The following is a 9,088-nucleotide window of genomic DNA, read 5'->3' on the forward strand; positions in this document are numbered from 1 at the left end:
TCTTCTGCGGGAAGGGCCGGGGCTGTGAGTGGAGCGCTGGCGTGAGGCGGTGTCCGCCAGGGAGGGAGCCTGCGCGAGGCGGGGTCCTCTCACGGGCCTGCAGGCGGACGGCTGGCTCATCGAGGCTTTCCTCGGGTGAGCAGAGCAGTGCTATTCTAGGGGACACCTCTGTTCTGCGCTGGATGTTCATGTTGAAGCCCTGTCATCAGGCAGCCAAGCATCCCAAACTGGATAAATGTCTCCATTGCTTGCCTTTTCTCTGTCTCTTACTCTGCCATACTGTTTGCCTTCTACCATCCAACTTTGTTAGCACATCCTTGCATAGACAGTTCATCTATTGGTCACAGCTTCCATTGAGCATACTTTGATTGTTGTTTTAGCAGAGCCTTTTTGTGATCATATGTATTCATTAGGGTGCCAGCAAGGTCTGCAAGTCCTAGCATCTCTTGTTTCATACTGTAGCTAAAACTTGAAAGAGGCTGCTAATGGGGTTCTCCAACCCTAGCGAGTCTCAAGCTGTTGCCTTGATGTGGGAGTGGAATGAGGCAAAAGCAGCAGGTGACCTCAATTCTTTCTACACAGAGGACCTCGGGCTGGTGCTCTGTGTCATGCAGGCATTCATATAAGGCAGAGGTACATTATGGCTTGTATACGTATCATGATGTATTCTTGGATAACACAGCCGCTGTTTCTGTGACCAGGTCAGGTGAGGAGGTGGGCAGAAGAGTAATGCCATGAACATTTTGTCTGGAGATAGACTGGCCTGGTAGTTGGCTTAATGCAGAGGTTATGGTGATGGGTATTTCTGGCATGTAAACAACATATTCCCTACAAGATGCTGGAAGAAGCCTGGGAGCAGCCCCAGAGACCCTGGGAAGAGCCCCAGCGCACCTGGAGTGACCCAAGAAGATCTTGGGCAGCTCCAGGAGGCCCTAGGAGAGACCTTCATCAGGCCCAGAGGAGCCCAGACAGGATTAGGGAGACACACATACAGCTTGTCCTCCACAGTTGAAGCCAGAATGCAGGAGGTTTATGCAGTTTGCTTCAAGGTAGCTGAGTAACGCAAAGGCATTAGGGTCTGATTTTTCCCGCCTAAGTACAGACATTGATTGGAATAACTATGGACTCTGTTCACACCAGAGTCAGTGGAAAGGGACAGCTCGGCCCACTCCAGCTCTGAAGAGCTCTCTGAGGACACCTTTCTGTTCTCTGTAAAGGTGTTTCAGGTGACCAAATCGAAAATGTCCGTATCATTTAAGTATAAAAGGCAGCCAGGATGAATTGGAATCAGACTTGCGCAAGATTTCGTACAAGGCTGTAATAATCAGTAGAGACAGCTTTTCCTCCAGGGTGTGATGTCACTTCTTCAGAGTAACACAAAAAACGAACACTGTCATCTTTCTGACTAAAAAGAGAGTGTGTAGAATGTCTTGCCTGCATTCTGTCCAGGAAAGTACATTCAGCATAAATTCTCATCGAGGCATACTCAGAACAGCGTTAGCAAGCTTCTGTGCTCAGGAAGCCCTAGAAAACCATCCCTAAAATGGAGCAGGGGGAGCCACTGCAGGGCTCGTAGGAGGTTTGCTGGTACAAGTGCTGCTGTATTTAATGCAGATACAGGTTTGGGTTTGTTTGGGGTTTTTTTCAGCCAAGGCCAGAAAGCAAAGGACTGCACATCAGTGACAAAGATCTGTTTCCTTACTTTGCTAGAAATCATGAGCCTTTGTAGCTGGTGCTTCTCTCTCAGCTGGTGCTGCAGCCCGCACTGCCTTTAATGTTTGAGAAGCTGTTCTGTAACGTGTAGTGAGGAATGGTTGCCAACCCCAGCGTTCCTAGTGGCAGCAAAAAAAGTGGAAATACTCTGCTCCATTAAGCCCTCTGATACTGATCTCCAAAATGATGGCGGGATCGCACCCCACAGAGGAGGGGGTAATACCCTGCGGGGTAGCTAAAACTTTGCTCCTGGGATCGAGCCTCTGGAGGTTTCCCTGGGAGATTCAGCCACCTGAAGATCTGTGGGTTAGGCGGCATTTCACATTATTCATGCAACATTTATTTTTGCTAATTCTACCCCGGTCAGCTAGTACTTCTGTTCTTAGCTACGTGCAGATCCACAGGAAATGACAATTCTATTTTAAATATTTTTGCATTTTTTTAAAGTAAAATGCCAGTATTTGTATGCTCTCTGTGAGGAGGAACACAGCCAGGCTGCCAGGAATCTCTATGGAGAGCTGCTGGAGCTGCCAACCATATTAGCCCTGCAACTTCTAATGCTGTGGCAGCGCAGCAACCTAATTAGTGCGTACCAGAAGGTGAGCTGGCAAGTAACGAGGCAGGCTTCTGCCAGAACCTTGTCTCACATGAAGCATTCCTTCAAAGGCAAACCTTCTGTACAAAACACTGCCAATTGGGCAAATTCTGAGAGAAAAAAAATGTGCGTTTCATGGTCCTGCCTGAGCAAAATGCTTAAGTGTGTTTTTAAATGCCGTTGGTTTAGTGGACAGCCTGCACGGTGACACTGCTGCAGATTCCTGGGGAGTGGGGGGCATTTGGGAAGCAATTGGGATAGCAGAGAAGAGAAGGGCTCGACCATGGTAGGGAGGTGGCTTTCAGTGAAGACATCTGTCTTATCTGGTATTTGATAAGTATCTCCTCAAACCCTGCTGCAAGTGGCAGGCAAAGAGGTTTCACTTCATTTAGGTGCTTCTAAATTTCCCATCTGTAAGTTTGCTCCATCAGTTAATGGCTGTAACAGGGATACTAGGAGACATTAGGAACTGCTATTAGCAGGCCAAAGTCCCTGGGTATAATCCAAAGACAGACATGGCAGTAAAGTTAAAACTAAGTTGGAAATTGCATTTCTATTTTGTTGAACTATATATTAGTTATTTTTTTAACTTTTTTATTGTAATTGGTTTGGGGTTAACTACCTGTACTGCTTTCAGCATGGAAACATTTTACTGTGAATACCATTGGTTTGAGTGGAGTGGGGAGATACTTTCTTTAACTTTCAAGTATTGCATTCCCCTTTTGCTGAACCAGGGTTCTTCGCGTGCTGTGGGGTGTGGAGAGATGATCCCTCCCCTTGGCAGGAGGGCAGACAACGGTTATAATTCTTCTCTTGATGCTTAACCAGCAAGATAGCAGCCTGCATCTCTGAAATAGCATCCTAGTCTAAACTGAGCCTAGTACCTGGGGCTGGGATGATGTTGGAGCTGGCAGGAGCCCAAACAGACATCACAGAACTAATTCTGTTTACATCGGTAAAAAGCTGAAGCCCTGAGTTCAAGAGAGGGACACTGCAGAATGAAGGTGGGTGGAAGCCTGCCTGCAGAACTGAAAAGCTTTTGGTCTTGGGGTCGTTCCAGGTTTATGGTAACACTGAAGTGTGACGTGGGTATGTGCAGACCTTTTGTCATTTTGGCTTTTTGATTGTTACTTCTAAGGATAAACAATACTTCTTTTTCTAGAAATTATTGCGCCTGAGAGATGGAAGTTACTGAAGGTGAGGGGCTGCTTCCAGAGGCTGGTGAGTGAGAGGTGCAGTTGTGGGACTCCTGCTTGAGAGAAATAGGAACAGCTGAATGGGATCAGGCCACTGGTCTGTCCAGGCCAGCGTCTCATCTCTAATGATCTGCAGCAGTTGCCAAAGAAGAACAGGGCAGTCATAGATGGATGTGGCAGGTGGTCCAGGCAATTCTTTAGCCACCAGCAAGTAACTCTCTGTTTAATAGCCCCAATGGATTATTATGAATTTATCTAATCACTTTTTGCATGTCATGATGAGTCCCAAGGTTTAACCACAAGCTGTGTGGAAGAAGAGCTCCTTCCGTTTGGTTTGATGTTTTCTACTTAGCTCCTGGGTTCAGAAGGTGGCTGTGAGCCTGACACTTCAAAGCTTGCACTCAAGAGAGTCTTAAAATTGTCGGTCACTACCATGAAGCAGAAGGTAATGCTAAACCAGCTTTTACTTGATGTAAGGTTCAGCATTAATTGGCCGTTTACATCTCCTTCATGTTTAAAACCAGTGAACTTTGAACACTGCTCCCATAAGGTTTCCCTCATTCGGTTCCGTAGCTGCCCTGCTGTACGTTCCCCAGGGATAAGCCCTATAGGTATCACCTTCTTTCACTTGGGAGTTCTCTGTCTCCGGAGAATTTCCACCAAGAAGCGGTGACTAATTCGATCATGAGGTGCGCATATGGTGACACCCCCTGCTGTGAACAAAAATAAGCTTTCCTTCACACAAAAGTTGATTTTATCATTCCTCTCTCTCTCTCTCTCAAACCTCCTCCTCTTCATTCCAAGTGCAGTCTTCCTATTAGGGATTATTATTTCTCCCTCATTTCCAAAAAAGCCTTCACCCATACTCCACGCTAGTGCCCATCTCCCTGCATAGAGGCCTTCTTCCACTAACACCACGGCTTCTTCAGTCACTGACGAGAGCTGCTTTTGCATCCCACACAGAGAGTGCTTCCACACTGCAGCATGTCTGTCAGCCGTATCCGCACCAGGAGCCTCTTTGACAAGTTCCCAGGCAAGCCTGCTTTCTAATATATTTGATTTGTGGTGGGACCAGCTACTAGCTGTGTTGGAGGTTAAGGCGCTGCTCTGCCAGCCTCCCTCTTGTGACTAATCCCTGTCATTACATGCTCAGGGCAGCATTTATCTGACTTGGAACAGGGGATCTAAAAGCACCCGGCTGCAGGAAGGCTCAGAGTATTTCATATCGAGCGCATGGTGGAAACCCCATCAAAGAAAATTCTCCTGCCCAGTCTCCACTGCGCACGAGGACACAGGGATGTTTGCGCTTGCAAAACATCAAAACGCTTTAACTTGCCTGGTTTGACAATGTTATGAAAGGACGTTATGAGAAGTGCGGCAAAAAAATGGGGTTTTACTGACCCTAGTATTCATTTGGGCTTGTTCTTCTGATACCATTTCCATCTACTTCAGCGTGTTCCGAATTAGCTCTTGAAGTAGGAGTGACAGTCCATGAGGTAGGATATAAACATCATATGGTTTTCTACTTCTCTGGAAGAGATTCAGATACATGCTCATAGACATGGTATAAGAAGAAAATAAAAATGTACTGATCAACCTCTAAATCCAGCATTCCTCTCATGTTCTGCTGGATTTGCTCCACCAGTGGATGTGGATTTCAGGTTATTTCACTATGGTTTATGATGACAGCCCCAAACAACTGAAATGAATGCAAGTACTGCAGTGCCTGCTGCTGCACATTGTTTCTACACTTGCTGTTCTGGAGGCCTTCCCCTAACCGCTGAACGGGATCTCTTCACAGGCAGGACGGTCCCTCAAGGAGAGCAGAGGTTACAGTCATGGTGTGATTCACAGGAAGCTGGAGCTCAGCTGTTACGACAAGTTTTGCAAAGTTCTTGAAGCACTCGTGACCTTCTCACGACTGGCCAAGATAACCTAGGAAGTCTGTGACAGCACCTGGTAGAGAGCCCAGCTCTGTGAAATCACGGTGGACTCATTCATTCATAAGCATCCTGTGACGTACCCATATCTCAAAAAGCAGCGCTGGTCTACAGCCCTGCCTCGGGTACAGGCAGGTATGGAGAGGGAGGTTAGGACTCGTCTTAGGTCTCTCCTACAACTGCAGGGAGCCCGGGTGCGTCAGAATGGGAAGAAACAACTCTGGTCCTGGGGTGGTGAACTTCGTACTGCGAAACTGGACTGCAGGCAATAAACTTATTTCTCTCAATTCTCATGGGAATTCATTGGTACAAACCAGATGGGATGTACTGGTTGGGAATCTGCCCTGGTTCCAGCTGGGATAGAGTTAATTTTCTTCCTAGCAGCTGGCACAGCGCTGTGTTTTAGATTTGGGATAAGAAGAATGTTGATACCACGCTGAGGGTTCAGTTGTTGCTGAGCAGGGCTTACACCAGGCAAGGACTTATCAGCTTCCCCTGCTCTGCCAGGGGCACAGGGAGCTGGGAGGGGGCACGGCCAGGGCAGCCAACCCCAACGGGCCTAAGGGCTATTCCAGACCATATGATGTCATGCCCAGTACAGAACTGAGGGGAGTTGGCTGGGAGACAGCAATCGCTGCTCAGGGATGGGCTGGATGTCATTTGGCAGGTGGTGAGCAACTGCATCACTTGTTTTTCCTGAGTTTTCTTCCTTTTTTTTTTTTTTGTTTGTTGTTGTTTTCCTTTTCACTACAATTTTTTATTATTATTGTTATTATTTTAATATTTCTGTTATTAAACTGTTCTTATCTTAACCCACAAGTTTTCTTAATTTTGCCTTTCAGATTCTGTCCCCCATGAGCAAGCAGCTGTGTGGGGCTTAGTTGCTGACTGGGGTTAAACCACGACAGAATCCATGATGCTTTGGAAATGGCATAAACTGGAGGAAGAGAGGAGCTAACATATTCCTACAAACATGCTGAAAGGAAATTTAGGCCACTCTAGCCAGCAGCAGGTCAGCTAACCTACTGTGTTTCTGGAGCTAAAAGAGAGAAAGTGCTTTCTGGTGTCAATTTTTATACCTAACTTTTGCTTTCCTTCTTATTGATACTTGCTGACAGCAGTGGAACTGCAGTGACGTGTGAGCAGGCATCATCTGACAGAAGATCACTCCCGTGGTCCAGCCTGTGTGAGAAGCAAGGGAGCTGTGCGCAAACATAAAGAATTTATGGACTGTTAGAAAAGCCTCGTTATTAATCATTTCCACAGTTGCATTGTAACAAAAAGGCTGCAAACATCTTAGTTTCAAAGTGAGTGAGTTAATCTAAAATCTCCTTTTAAGCAGATTTCTGCTGTCCAGGTAATCTTGGGATTAATTCTACAAATTTAGGAGCTGTTTCTGTGGAGAGCTGGGAGAAAGGAATAGGTTACTTTTATCAGTTTCCATTCTTATCAATTCCCAGTTTTGTTATTTTTTGCCTTTTTTATGACTAAAAACACACTTCAGGGCTTTAACAATACCAATCTAGCTCATCATCTAGTAAATATAAGTGTGGGGGATTTTTTCTGCCAGGTTGAAGGAGAACGATATGCACCGTCACTGCTGCCAGTTCCCAGCCTGGGTCACCCGGTAACCCCCGCTGCGGGGGGCTGCAGCTTGGGATGAGCCACGCGGTCAGATGAAAACAGTGCATGCCCCTGCCTGCCCCATGGCCTGCCCGCAGGAGATGGTATTTGGAAGGAGCGATGGGAAAGGAGGGAGTGGAGCTGGCACCTGCAAGTGGGTGGACCACTGGGGGAAGAAATCGAAAGGTCTCACTGCGCCTTTGATGAGAACAGCAGCTTTCAGCTCAAGAGTTTAGGATCTGCTCTAATAGAGTGGTTGCGGGTTTTGTCATCACAGAGTGGCGGTTCCATGTCAAATGGCGGCTCAAGTGTCATGGCTTTAATGGGCCAGGTGAGGCCATCTGCAGGTGCCATCACTCAGTGCAGCTCAGTGGCATGTGCGAGGCAAAAGTGTAGTGCCAGGAGGACATGCTGAGCATCCTGCCTCATTGCTCGCTTATTATCTCCATGGAAGTCTCAAAGCTTCTAAACAAGAGCCTGGGGAAGTTCCAGCTGCTGTCCTTTTCTCCTGGGCCCTGTGATCTAGTATTCAAAATGATGAAGGTGTAATCACTGAGCAGGCCAGAACACCTGGAGTCCTGGCATCTCACTGGCTTATTTCCATTTTTCCATTTCTGATAGTGGTAGGGTTGCAAATCTCAGGCAGGAATCCCATAGTTCTGTGTGCTGACAGGTCACGGAGCCAGAGCTCTGTTTAATGATTGCGTTTCCAGATGTGAGAAGAATTTCTCAGGAATTTCCCTAATATCACTGACTCCCTAGTAACCTCTTTTTTTTTTTTTTTCTTTTCTATGCAGGCTTGCCTGAATCCCTCCTACCTTCTTCAGATGGTTTGAGCAAAGCACACATCAAAGATGTAGACACATCTCTCATCAAATAAATACCAGCAGCCAGGTTATCTGAAGTCATTTTCTGCCTGCCTGCCACTGGGAAGGAAGTGCCTTCAGGGGTTCTCACTGTGTACCCCAAAAGTATGCAGCGTAACACCTCTTGAGTAAACAAAGGCAAACTCAGCATCCCCCACCCCCCTCACTGAAATGCTCTGTATTCACAGTAAAACCCCCGCTTTGATCTCTTGCCAAGAATAACACAGACAGTCTATTAAAACATCTTTAATAACATGATATAATTAAAAATATCTCATGTGCAACTCAAAGAAATGAATATGAAGCTTGTTTAAATCTGTTTCCACACCCCTCCAAACTTGACTGACAGGTTCCAAACCCTCATTAATTGGTCTGAAAATTTATGAATACCTCAGTATTGGGGGGGTGGGGGGTTGCCCTATATATGAGTTGGGAGCAGAAGGGATTAATCAGGTTTGAAAGGATTTGGGTGCCATGGTGGCTTTAACAATCCTGCAAGGCACCTCACTGCATCTGTGAGCATTTACATTTCTGTTTAAAGTGGTCTGAAATGAGTAGGAGGCGCTTGTCCCTTAGGCTTTTAACAGCCTGTGTGTTTAAGTCTCTAAAGCAATCCAGTGAACTCCTCATGCTTTAGTCAAAGGACGATGTGAGTCTGAATCCATCCCTTCACAATAACATGGGGAATTTGTACAGCACCTCCATCTTTTAGACAAGCAGAACAGACCAGACCAGAGGAGCTGGAACAACTGCCAAGTCCCAGAGGAATCCTGAGTATTGGATTATAAAGTGAGTCTGGTCACAGTCTAATATGAAAGTCATTGGACCGACAATTAGGAAAGCTTCTGTTCCTGGGTCTGCTCTTCTCCGAAGGACAGCGGTTAGATGAGATACTTCATTTTCAGAGTCACCGAGACAAGCAGTTCAGTGCAAACGAATGAACTGGTGAACTTCAGCACAGCATGCACCAAATTTCAGTAGATGTGAAATGAAATGTGTTAGTAAGTCCCGGTTAAAGAGTTTAAATTGGCAATTTTAACCCTGTGTTGCCAGGACTCAGCTGCGTGTCTGTGCCCTTTGTCTCTCTCTTGATGCTCTGCTCTTTTTGTAGTGACCAAGACCAAAACCCATTGCTTTTGAAGGATTCTCAGTCAG

Source organism: Egretta garzetta, unplaced genomic scaffold (genome assembly GCF_000687185.1).
Source record: "Egretta garzetta isolate BGI_Z169 unplaced genomic scaffold, ASM68718v1 scaffold143, whole genome shotgun sequence".
NCBI classification, from domain to species: Eukaryota; Metazoa; Chordata; class Aves; order Pelecaniformes; family Ardeidae; genus Egretta; species Egretta garzetta.